A 13,787-nucleotide genomic window follows, 5' to 3' on the forward strand; every position below is an offset into this window, starting at 1 on the left:
GGAGGGAGAGAAGACACAGACTCGGAGAGGTCAACTGGGGTAGGCAATGAAGTACATAGAACACGGTGCTGGAGAATTGGCTTTACCCAGAGGCAGACGGGGAGGCCCTGGGGAATTTTACTTATGGGAAAACGTGTTTCTGAAGGCTCTGGTGGCAGCATGGAGGAGGCTTATAAGGGAGAGAGCTGACGTCATGGAAGCAACAAGAGGACGAGAGGAATTCAAGGGACATTTGGAGGAAGAATTGATTTGAGGAGCACCCAGAAGGCTGTCCTGCACAAGGAACCGTTGTCACTGAAGGAAACCACTCAACCTTGGCAGGGTAGGGAAGCAAGAGAAACTAGCGAAGAAGAATTATGACCCACAATACCAAACGGAATGAGGAACCCATTCCCTCACCTCCTGTGAACATCCACTGGTAGTAAGAGGCCAGAGAGAAAAGCGCTGCCGGCAAGTGGCTCTGGGCTCGGGAGCACACACAACTTTATATATTACTAGTTGTGCAAGATTGACACATCTCTTAACTTCCCAGAGACTCAATTTCTTTATCTTCAAAATGGGCTCAAATTCCGTCTGCCTGATCCGATGGTTTTGAGGATGAAGCGAAGACTACAGGTGTAGCATTTAGTATATGTTTCAATGAAGCAAAGTCTTGACCACTGCCAGCTACTGTATTTGTAACTGGGGATTAGTGGGCAACAAGAATATGCAGGGTCCTTTTACTTGGAAGGCTGGAAGGACAGGGTGGGAGCTGGAAGCAGCCTGGTCAGCTGAGGGTTAGCCTGCCAGCAGTAATACAGTCATCTTAGAATCTAAGAGCTGAGCACCGCTGAATGTAGAAGCAATTCCTGGGCCTTTGCCTTTTGCTGAAGTTTGAATGTATCCCCTAACAGTTCCTGTGTTGGAAACTTAATCCCCACAGTCATACATTAAAGGCCACTGGAGGTGGGCCTTTGGGAAGCAATTAGAATAGATGAGGTCGTGAGGATGGGGCTCCATGGTGGCACTGATACCTTTACAAGAAGAGGAGGAGAGGCCTGAGCTAGCCTCTTACTCCATCTCACCGTGTGATGCCCTCTACTACGGTAAGATACAGCAGGAGGGTCTATCAGATGCCAAGGAGGTGCTGGAGTCATACTCTTGGACTTTCAGCCTCCGGAAATGTAAGCAAAATAAACTTCTATTCATTATCAATTATCTAGTCTCAGGTATTTTAGCACCAGAAAATGGATGGAGATAACTTGTGTTGCAGATATTTCTCCTCCAACTTCTCTGAGAGATTTCTGTGTCTCCTGTATTTCCAGAAGAAATATCATAGAACAAGAGAGGAGAAATTTCAATAAACTCAGTTTGTTGCCCTGACTTCATCCTGAATGACAACATAAGGCACTGTATGAAGTGCCATGTTAGAAGTCCCATGTTAATCAGAACCCAAGCCTCAGTCATTCTCTCTCACATGGAGGCTATCCCCTTATTGAGAGGTAAAGGGCAATTCTCTTAAGAGATATCTAGACCTTCTGTGGGCACCTTCTAAAGAGGACTAGGAAGTGGGTCATAAGCTTACCAGGCTGCCTTTGGAATTTACTTTCTTTACCCACCTGTCAACTTCTCTAAGACATCCGTGGACAGGGGAAGAACCCCAAGCCTCAGGTTTATCCATCATCGCTTGGTACCTCACTTTCACCGTGTGATTTCCTTATGCCTCCACTATGAAGTGATCAGGATCCTACATTTTTTTTCTCCTTTTACTCTTTCTCCTCTTTCACTCCTCCATAATCTTCTGTTTACTGAGAGCTAACTATATGCTATATTCTCGTACCATATCTCATTTAATTCCTACACATCCCTGTGAGGAGGGAGAAAACCAAGATATGGAGAAGTGAATAAATTATCCAGGGTCATCTAGCTAAAGATTGGCAGTGTCAAGATTCACACTTATGGGCTGGGGTTGTAGCTCAGTGGTAGAGTGCTTACTTTGCATGTGTGAGATACTGGGTTCAATCCTCAGAACCACTAAAAAAATAAATAAGTAAAATAAAGATAAAAAAGATTTACACTTACTCTGTTAATTTAAAAGCATGTAATACAATCATCTCAAAATCTAAGAACTGAGCACACTTCTTCATCTGAAGGCCAGCAGTACTCAAAATATAGCTCATGGATGTCTGGGGTTCTCTAGATTCTTTATAGGGGTCTATGAGACCAAAAATATTTTCATGATGTTATTTGTCTTTTTTAGTGTGTTGAATTTTGCACTGATGGTGCAAAGTGAATAGTAGGTAAAACGTCTTAGCCTAAAGCAAGTTAGTGATACTAAACTGTGCAATTAAATATGATATCCCTCACTGCATTTGCAGAGCGAAAATCCCACTTTTACTTGACAATGTGTTGATGAGGCAGTAAAAAAATATTAATTTCCTTAAATCTTGACATTTATATCCATGTCCATTTGATACTATGCAATAAAATGGGAAGTATGTAAAAAATAATTTATACTAAATTGTGTCTTAAGGAAAAGCAGACGTGTGAACTAGGACTGAATTCTTCAAAAAGTGCCCTTTACTTGAAAGAATGGCTGATGGACAAATGATGACTGTCCAGGCTTGGGTATTTGAAAAACACTTTCTTGCAGATAAATGGAGTGAGACTGTGGTTTCAAGGAAAGCAATTGACAGCATTGGTCATCATAGATAAAACTCATGTTCTAAAGCATATTAGAGTTTAGGCAATTCTGTATTCAGACTATGTCAGTCATGGTCTAGTCAGGAGAGAGAAACTACCTACCAATTTGAGTAGGGAAGGCTTAATTTAAAGAATGAACTGTTTATGAGAATAGAGGAGAATAAAGAATACCCTAAGAGTAAGGAATAGTACCCAAAGAAGTAAGAGAGTTGAGAGGACTATCTCCTTTAGGCTGGGATTCACATTCACTGGAGCAGGTGTCTATGCAGCCCACTGAATGTGGAGAAGTTACTCTGGGTCAGAGCCCATTCAAGTTGGTGGGTCAAGTCTGGTGGGCAGGAAACTCCTGTGTAGTGTCAATGGAACTTGCCGGACACTGTGGTGAGGGAAAGTTGAACATTCTGGACCACAGAGCTCCCCAAGAATCTCCTCTGGGTTCTGGGGGCTTCCCTAGGAGAGGTACTGTAGCAGTGGGCAGATCTGCGTTGGAGGTCTCTTTCTGAGATGCCAAGGGAAGCAGCTGACATGAGATGTCATGAGATGTCATTCAGTGTCCTCCGTGCTGCTGGCTGTCATGCACCAGAGGAGCAAGCTGAGAAGATCACTAGGAATCTAGAAGAAAAGCCTTTTCCTTCTCCAGTATCCTCCCACTGTTGTCTACGGTTGAAACTTCCACCTGGTAAGGATGAGATGTACCAGGATCCAGCAGGAATGAAGTTGGACTCGAGGCTGAGCAGTGATCATTTGATATCTGACACAGTCCACCCCTTTGCCTACTCAGCTTCTGCACATTCTTGAACTTCTGTGCAACATTGAGACCATCCTCTTTTTACCTAGCAAGACACAACTGTCCTCTGAACAAGTGAAACTGTCACCCTCCACCAAACAAGGAGAGGCACAGTCTCAACACATATTATATCAGTTGCTGGGTATATCAACATCTCTTTAAATTTAGTTATGGTACCACTAATTCCTAAACACTAAATTATGACGTTAATCTCCAACAGCTTGTATACAATCTGATAATGGGGACTCATCCCCAGCAACCTGCCATCTCCCCATAGCAGGCCTTCCAGGGAACTCCCCTGCATGGTGTAGCGCTTCTCTGTGGGCAGCGCACCAGAAGGAAGCTTCCTGGTGAGTTCCGTAGATTCCCCAGCTGGCTTGCCAGTTTGCTCAACAACACCCCTGATGATGGCTTCCCTGCAAATTCCATCAGCATCCCTGCAGGGGTTCCCTGATTTCCAGTTCCCCATTTCCCAATCTCAGCCTGAGTGTGTTCTGGCTTTGGTCCAGGGCTACCTCTCTGCCATCCAGTGGGCAGCAACCACACCTTCTCCAGTGAAGTCTGAGTCCCAGGGGCACTTGCACTGTGAACTCTCTATTGTTTAAAGGTTTTTCTAGTGCAATCATAGGTGGTATTAACTAGTATGATTTTCCAATACTGTATCATGAAATAGATCAACATTTGCAAGATCTGCATAACTCAGTGAACCAGGATTTCTAAGTGATCAATTCATAATGTAAAATTCCATTCAAAGAGTGAGATAGATCAATGGATTTTAATGTGACGGCATATGAAAAGGTTTCAGATTCCAATCTGCAACTAACCTTTGAGAAACTACTATTTGTTGAGTCTTGATATAATTTCCATGAACATAAACAATGCTTGCAGATTGGAGAAAGTTTGAAAATACTCCTCCCTTTTCCAATTACATATTTGTAGGAGACTGTATTTTCTTCAGACACTTCAACAAAACGGCATATCACAACAGAATGTATCTAGAAGTAGCTATGGAATCCAGCTGTTTTCTATTAAGGAAGACATTAAAGAAATCTGTGAAAGTGGACAACAAAGCCACTGTTCTAATTTTGTTTTGGAAAAAAAAATTTAAAACCCATATTTCACACATTAACATGTGATGTATATTTTATTGTTATATTCAAAACAATTAATAAATGTTTTAAAATGTCTCACCTCTAGTTTCTGGTATGGTAAATATGGAATGACGTAACCTACACAGCACAAGCTCTTTGGGGCCTTGATGATCTTAAGACCACAAATCATGGGAGCCGCTGTTCTAGACTTGAGTAACTTTCCTTCCCAATGTGAAGACCCTGAACTTGCAAGTGAAGAGCAGGGAAGGTCTTGGGTCATTCTAGTCATGAGGATAACTTTGTGGCAGGGATTTAAAAATTCACAGATATTTACATTCAGTTGCCTAGAGATGCTTGGGAGAGACTCAGCCCATTCTATTGCCCTGAACTTGCCTTCTGGCATTTTCCTTCTGCTAATGTTTGATTCCTGTGCGCAACCTGAGCACTGGAGAGGAGGATCTTGTTGTTTAGAGGAAGATTGTTCTGAGAGAGAGTTGCTGATGACCTTGTGAGGAGGAACTTCAGTTGGCTGGGGGAGCAGTTCTAAGGACACCTGATGTGAGCCTCAGAATGATCTTCTGCTCTGGTTAACATTTCTTCCCTTGTCCTCCTAGGCTTCCCATCTACCCAAGACAACCTGCTGCTGCTGATCTGTACTCCCTTTTGTCTAAAAACATGCTGTTTTCACCTCTCCCCAGTTGAATGTAGTTATCTATGTATCTTTTTGGATTTCTTTATGCTAAACTTTAAGGGAGGATGCCAGAGATACCCTTGGCACAAAAGAAAGGAATAAAGACTTGGTCATTTGGTACTTTCAGACAGGTGCTCATTGACCTGAGATGCCAGTGTAAAAGTCTGAGTACAAAGTCTTTGCATTGAAAGTAATGTACAGTGGCAGATTGTCTCATCTTTGCTTGTTGTATCAAGTGCAGAAGCTGTTCTTGGAGGGGCTTTTTGTGTGAAACCTGTTGAAATGTGCCCCATCCAGCCATGTTGGAGATGACCACAGTCTTACTTAATGGACAAACATCATGGCATCATTGAAGTCTCCTATAATTCTGCATCTCAGGTCCCTTAAGGCCCAGAGCTCCCAACAAAGGATGCCTAAGAATCTGCAAGGAGGTGCCTCACCCAAACTTTAAGGAGAAATTCCCTACAGCCATATATAACTTCAATGGCAGTGAGTGACAGGTGGCAGTTTCCTTGAGAGCAGCCCCACATGGTACTTTCTGTCCCAGGTCTCGAGCTGCCTGTGAGCTCTGCCTCTGTGCCCCAGGGCAAGCTCACCCACTCAGCAGAGAGGAGAACAGAAAGGGGGGGAAGCCTCCTCAGTCACCTTTGAGATAAAAAGAAAAAAAAAATAAGAGAGAAGGAGAAAGAGAGAGGAAAAAAGGAGAAAATCAAAGACTAATCCTAAAAATTCTCCTTTAATCTTAGAGCTTCCAGACCTGGTTTCTCTTTCATCTAGGACTTCGAAGTTATCTAGTTATTTTATGGGTAGAGAAACCACAAGGCGAAGAGAGGGTGGTGGGGGGAGATTAAATTAATGAGCAGGTAAGCAGGTTTATTATTTCGTCTGATCCTTCCTTCCTTCCCGCTAATTTCTCTGAGCCAATTTGGGAGGCAGAGCCTATCATGTTAACTCAGAGACAGACTATTGTATCCATGTTCTTTCTGAAGCCACCTATCTGAAGGATATTAAAGATCCAATTTACATAGACATTATGGCATTGTGACGGGGGTGTGTGTGCGTACATGCACAAACCAGAGAGGGAGGCGGGGAGGTAGGGAGGAGAGGGAGAGGAGGAGAGGAGGAAGAGCAAGCTTGGTACCATCCAAGGGGCCTGTGTTATGTGCATGCTCAATATGCACTGAGCTCTCTTGAGGCTCTCAAGGAAGTTTGTGATCACTCAGCAAGTTAGTTCTAGAGGTCACTGGGCCATGACAGATGACAGGTTCCAGACAAAGGCGGATGCTTATTAGATTTGTGTTTCAGACCTCGGGCTCCTGCATTTCCTTATCATTACCACTGCATTCACAGTGGAGGGAACAGGCCCTTCTGAGTTCCAGGGCTGCCTAATCAGATGCTGGATTGTATTGCCTGGCCCACGTGGGAGGAGGCACGGATGATGGTGGGGACAGAGACTGGCTTCCCAGGTAATCTTCAGTACTGAGGTCTGGATGTGGTTCGAGTGCGCCTGCTAATGGTTCATATGTGGGAAGTTTGGTTCCAGGGTGGGGATGTTAAGAATGGTGGGACGTTCAAGAGGTGAGGCTCAGTGGGAAGTCGTTAGGTCACTGGGCTCAGAAAGGATCACCACAGTAGTTCTCTTGGGACTCACAGTTAACTCCCACAAGACAGACTGTTAGAAAGAGCAAGAGTGGCCACTCCCGTTCTCTGGCTTCCTGTTTTACCACGTGCTCCTACCATAAGGCCATCTGCCATGATGTGACACAGCCAAAGGGGTCACCTGACATTGGCCTTTCAGTCTCCAAAACTGTTAACTAAATAAACCTCTTTTCTTCAGAAAGTATCAAGCCTCACATATTTTGTTTTAGCACTGGAAAATGGTAATGCATTCAGCTCCCAAATGAACCCGACCTAGTACGTGGAGATTTTGGTTCCACACAAGGGAACCATCTTGGCAGAGGCACGTAGTCATTTCAGGCGTTCACAAAGCATGGTTAAATATGCCTATCATGTCTATTATTCTTGTTTTTTATGAACATGAAATGGGTATTTATGCCTAAAATTACTCTGACCAAAATTTAGCGGAAATGAGACAATAATACACCCAGCTATACTAGTTTTTTGTGAAGATTTTTTCAGTGACAGTCAGTTTCTCTTTACTGATATTTATCTCACCACAGAACTTTCTGAGGAATAACTGGCCTCCTGAGAAGACTTGTTTACCAGCCTGGCCAATGTCCAGCACCAGTGGTTCCACGGGAATGTGGCCACTGTGAAGGAATGTGGTGGCACCCACCTCTGATTCTCCAGTTCATTCAATGATTCATTCATTCAGTTGCCTTTCACTGATGGCTTCGTGTTATGGTTCATAGTTTTGTCTTTGGTTTAGATCACCTGGGTAATTATTTAGGGGAAAAAAAAAACACTTATGAATTGGTTTGTCCTGAATAAATTCAGAGGCTCTGGGAATGACTCCAAGGGACTGGTATTTTTATAGAGCATTCTGGGCTGTTCTAATGAGAGCCAGGACTGAAGCCAGTGACCTAGTACATGCCAGGCACTGTGCTTGTCCCCAGAAGGTACAGAGATGGGTAAAATGCTCTCAGCTCATAGGAAATCATCTCCGCAGCTCTGACCACTCCTGGCAGACTTAGGGGATCACATTCCTGATTTTTCAAAGTCAAGGATGAGGTGGGACCCATACTCCCTGATGACCCTACTATAGGTCTTCCTTTCTACCCCTGGCTCGTGAGCTCAGCCTGCAGACCTTACCGCTTTAGAGCAAGAGGCACTGCCCAAGTCACAGGTGCCACTGGGAACACCATAGCCTCCCAGGGTGGCCTGTGTCTGGTCTGGTGGTCTGTGAGGTCGCTCTGCCTGTAGCACAGTTGATGAAGCTGGTTCGATGACTCTTGGTCTGTTCTCTCTCCAGGGTCTGAGCCAGTTCAGTCCTTCCAGAATCTTCCAGGAGACCATACACTCAAGAGCTGCCTTACTGCCTCGTCCTTCTGTCCTCCAGAACCTCCCAGAAGACTGACACTTATTTTCCTTCTTGAAGCCTGGACTCTTATTGGAACTGCAGCAAACTTTATGGTTTGTGAAATAATTAAGTTCCTTTAAAAAGTTGGGAAAGTGGCCATGTCCTTATCGGTGACTCTAGATCAGGTGATGAACTCCATCCTCTTCAGGCTGTTATGATTGAGTCAGTGACGCTTCCTGCAGGCGGGAGTCTGCCCCACACTATGGCTTTGTTCTGGAATCCTCCATGCCCTTGTTGGGTTTGCCTCCTGCATCATCCCAGCAGCCTGCACCCCGCCTCGTCTGTCCGGTACCCACTGTGAGTCAGGGAAGTGGTACCCGGCGGCTGAGGCCAGCATCTGGTGTTGGCTGGGAGAGGAGCCGGGCTTCCCCATCAATTGTTTCTTCCTTTACTCCCTCTTCAGAGCTGGTTGCTACAGTCAGATGAGATTGTGATATTTTATCATTCAAGTCTGTTAAGAATCTGTTTCTTTCTGCGATCAAAACTTTGTTCTCGTCTTCTCAGGGACTTAAAATACTGTCCTTGAACCAAGACAGGGCCTTTGCGTATTAAATACACTCGCAGCTTCAAAGCTGTGCGTGTGTTGCCGCCAAGGGTCCCCGGGGATCATCAATAAGAGACGTGTGTTTGCTGTAGTACAAAGAGAAGCCTTGCTTCTTGATGGAGTTGATCTGAGGGGTGGGGGCGCTGGAAGGGTTTGCTGTCTGTCTCTAAAGGAGGGAGGACGAGGGGAGGAGAGGGCTAAACTCCAGGAGGAGTTGCTGGAATCCGCAGCTCCTTTCCCAGGGAGGATCATGGTCTCCTACTGGAGCAGGGGCGAGGGGCTGCCAAGACCCCCAAGACTTCACTGTGCCAGCTGTTTCCACCCTTTGAATAATCATAAAACACCACCATGTGTACAGCACTTTTCCATGCTGTTCCACATCCGGCTGTCTTGCCGGATGCTCACACTAGCCCTGTGCGTAGGTAATGCCATTTTCACAATGGTCCACTGAAGAAATAGAGGCTCAGAGAGAAGATACTGCATGTCTGAGATCGCCTGGCCAATGATAGACCTATGTTCCTTTCTCTATCAAAGGTGGCAATTAGATTTTAAGACCTGATTGGTTGCTGAAAAAATGAGGCTGTGGAGAGAAGTATTTTGAGATTGCATCTGGCCTCAGTGGGAGAGAAGTCTGCAGTTGATGGGTAATACAAACTGATATTTTATCCTTCCAAACTTGGATTTTTGGTGCCAGGATTGAGCCCAGGGATGCTAAACCACTGAGCCACACCTCCAGCCCTTTTTATATTTTATTTAGAGACAGGGTCTCATTAAGTTACTTAGGGCCTTGCTAAGTTGCTGGGGCTGGCTTTGAACTCATGATCTTCCTGCCTCAGCCTCCTGAGCCGCTGGGATTACAGGTGTGTACCACCACGTCTGGCCAAAACTTGGTCACTTTTGAAAGTGCAAAGCATGAAATTAATGGTTATGCCTCAATACTAAGTGTAAGCGTGGACTGTCTTGGGCAAACCAGGATATTTGGTCACCTGATTAAGTAGCCATCTATGGTCTGGGTATCTGGTGGGGTGATGGGTAGGAATCGCCAGTATGTGATGAACACCTCAGCTCTGAGTTATTTGTATGATTTTTGTGAGGACTTCTCTTCTTGTCCCACTCCAAATGGATGAGCACAACCTTTCATATCCTGAAAAACACTGAAGGGGGAGGTCACAGAGCTAAGGTCATGAATGTAAGGAATGACATACGATGTTGAATAGCTCTTCTGTGACTGCTGCATCATGTCACCGCCATCCTTATCCAGCCCCAGCAGGACGATAGCTCAACATCTCTCGAAAAACTCACTCCTGTGTTATTTGACACACAACTGCTCACGGCTGGCATTCACTGCCTGATCCACATCAACTTGCTTCCACTAGTCCAGGCGCCTCATGGCTCCTAACTGCTTCCACTTCTGCCCAATCTGTTTCATGATGGCTGGTTATTTCTGAAATTTGGATCTAACTATACAACTTCCTAAAATTTTTCCTAAAAAAATCTTTTGTGGTTTTCCACATCTAAAACCATAGACTACAGGCTGAGGTCTTTTCTGATCACTTTCCATTAGTTTCCCTACAGATTACACCCTGACTTTACTACCCTATTCACCTCTTTCTGAATACAGACATGACATAATTTTCATGCCTCTATACCTTTGTAATGATGTTTTTTTCTATTGAAATGTCTTCTCTCATCTCCTTTTCTGTCTGTTTAAGGCCTACTTACCCCTTAAAACCCTACAACTCACAGGGTGTGGTGGTACAAGCCTGTAATCCCAGAAACTTGGGAGATGAGGCAGGTGGATTCCAAGTTCAAGGCTTGCCTCCGTAGCTTAGCAAGGTCCTCAGCAACTTAAAAAAAACAAACAAAACAAAACAAACACCCTTTTTAAAATTAAAAATAAAAAGGGCTGGGATTGTGTCTCAGGGGTTAAGCACCCTTTGGTTCAATCCTGGTACCAAAAACAAAACAAAACGAAAACCCCACAACTCCTAAGAACCCTTCCCACTCCTCCCCAGACAGAACTAGTTTCTGCATGCGCACTGCATGCCATTACTTGCAAACCTACCCTTCCTAATAGGTATGAGCTCCAAGAGGGAGGGGTCTCAGAGTGCTCATTCCCAACATGGCGCCCGGCATGCCAAGTGCCAAGTAATTTTTGAGAAATTAACCAATGAATAAGTAACCCCTGGACAGAGCTTCATTCTTTTAAAGTGTTCAGGCCCATCAGAGAAATGCACTCATGGCTTGGCTTCTAGAGACTTCTATGATTAAAAGACATGGAGAAGAATGAAATTGGCCATAAACTCCGAATAGATCTGCAGCTTTGCCTTTTGGCCTCAGGTGACTCATTTGAGGTAGAGGCTGGAGGGCAACATCAAGGAGCAGTGAGGCTGGAGAACTGCAGAGGGCTCTGCCATATTGATGGCCTACCTGACTTGCTACAAAGGCTCTGCTGAGAGTGGGGAGTGAGGTGGGAACATAAGCTTCTCTCTTTAGTGCCACGTACCCTGTTCTCTACCTTAACCCTTCTCTTCTGCCCAGAAATGGTGTGGCCTTCCTTGCTTGCTCTTAGTGGCACTTTCTGTCCATCTTCTTCTTCCATGACCCTGGCCTTGCCATCTAGGGATACCCTTGGAGCTGGCTGTTTCTGATTTTCCCTCATCCTACCGGTGGACAGGTGCTTAGGGACACACCTCCCTGTTCCTCCACAGTGGGGTTGGGGGAGAATGCGAATAGGACCTGGGCCTGCAATAGGAAGTTCAATGGCTACCAGCACTTGCGAACTCCCCCCAGCCTCATTCTGAAACCACTTAATCCCCAGACCCTGGCTGGGGCAGGGGCTCTCCTGCCCCTTTCCCCTGTCCTCACCACTGACCTCGTGCTGAAAAACTATGTGCCTTTCTCCATTTTGACCCAGCACATTTTGGCAGCCCAATCAGATAGTGCCTTGCAGATAGTTTTTTGAGCCTGAGCAATCGTCCTAGCCAACCTTTGCTCTCCTAACTTCCCTTTCCTGCCCTCGTAGGAAGATGTTTGACAAGCTCTTTCCATTTCATCTTCAAGTAGCTGACGTGCTCAGAAGCTCTGCCGCTGTCTTCCAAATGAAAAGCAGGTTAATTAAGGCAGATTTTCCAGCTTGTTCTTAAAAGGGAAAACAAAAGGGAGAGAACAGGTATCCTAGTTAATTGTTCCTAATTGTTTCTTTCCCCAAAAAATCTTCAGTGCAAAATAGCCTAATTGAGTACTTCCTAATCTTGCACTGAAGGATGGACCAGGGCTGTTGCTGGCCTAGCAACCTAACTCCCTCTCATGCCTCCAGATCAGGCTCATCTTATCATGGACACATGCCCTCCCCTGGACTAGGTCAGGTGATTGTAGTGGATGCTGTGCTGTGCAGCCCAGAACCTTCTGAAGAACTGGAGAACTTCCTCTGCAAAAGGAGCTCTGAGAAAAAGTCCTCAGCTGTCAGCCCTCTTTAGGAGTTGCTCTTGTGATGAAGATCATCTTCCCCAAGTTCATGTCCCTTTCAGGGGACAGCTTGCATGTGATGATTGGCCCATACAAAGGTGAGAGACCTGGACCCTCCAGGTTTAACTTGATACAACTCTGAAATGGCATGTTAGTTTGGCATTGGTAGAGGCCATCGACGGACTGAATCTCAACCTGCCTTCTTCCTCTGCCCAGTCCTGCCTACACTCCCGTGTGCTACTCTCCACCTAGGGGTCAGCTTGCTGGGGAACCCGACCTGTAACAGTGATCCTCCTTGGTGCATTGTCCTTTCTAGCTGTAATCATCAGTGTGCAGTGGTATGTCAGATGCCAAGAGAGGCATGACAGGAGGGGTTTAATGCATCAGGCCACTGTCTTCCATTTAGCAGAGGTATGCTGGTTGGATCTTTGCAAACTTCTCTATCTATTCTTTCTTTCTTTCTATCTATCTATCTATCCATCTATCTATCCATCCCTATATCTGCAGTAGATGCTGCCAGTGCCCTGTCCAGATTCCCTTTCCTGGTGGATGCACCCATCTTCCAGCTGCTACAAGCAATTCATGTCAGCACCCTTTTCTGGAAAATTGCCCTTGGCCAAAGAGGAGCTGCTTCCCCTGGGAGGCTATGCACCCACTTGCCTTCCTTGATGGTAGACCTCAGCCAATGACTGATGCATGAGGCTAAAAGGGTAGCTCTCTTGCCTCAAGATGGGACAAATACTGTGGAACCACCCATGAGATCAGGATGGAGCTAGTTTTCATCCAGAGCACATTCTTGCTTAGCTTTCTTCCAAACCCTGTTGTACTTCCTTCCCTCAGTCTCCTTCTTCTGAGTATAATATCCAATAAATAGCTTGGAAAGAAGTTGTCATCTCAGGTTCTGCTTTTTGGGGAGCCTAACCTAAACATTTGGTATTGAGAGTGGTCCTAAAAAGCAAGCAAAACAAACAAACAAACAAACAAACAACAACAACAACAAAACAAGAACTAAGTGAGGGAGTCTAGAGTTGGGTTGCAATGAAGACCCCCTTGGTGGCAGCAGGTGGAAGGAACATTGAGAGTCCCTGGAAGGCTACACCACTGTGACTGCTAAGACCTGTGCGTAGGTGAGCTGGGAAGGGGATCCAATAGCTGGTTCAATGCCTTGGACGTTTGGAGGGTGCATTAGTCTGGTAGGGCTGCCAGGATGAAATACACTGGCAGGGGTTTAAACAATGGAAGTTTCCTTCTCATAGTGCTAGAGACCAAAGTCCATGATCAAGGGGTCTGCAGGTTTGCTTTCTCTTGAGGCCTCTCCATGGCTTGCAGACTGCCATGTCTTACTATGTCATAACATGGCCTCTCCTCTGAGCAGGTGTGTCCCTGCTGTCTCTTTCCCCTTATGAGGACACCAGTCCTCTTGAAAAAGGGCCCACCCTTGTTTTACCCTAAGTATCTCTTTAAAGCCCCCATCTCCATATACC

The sequence above is a fragment of the Marmota monax genome, unplaced genomic scaffold, assembly GCF_021218885.2.
Source record: "Marmota monax isolate L192 unplaced genomic scaffold, Marmota_monax_Labrador192_F-V1.1 WCK01_AAM20220418_F8-fsc00081, whole genome shotgun sequence".
Classification (NCBI taxonomy): Eukaryota; Metazoa; Chordata; class Mammalia; order Rodentia; family Sciuridae; genus Marmota; species Marmota monax.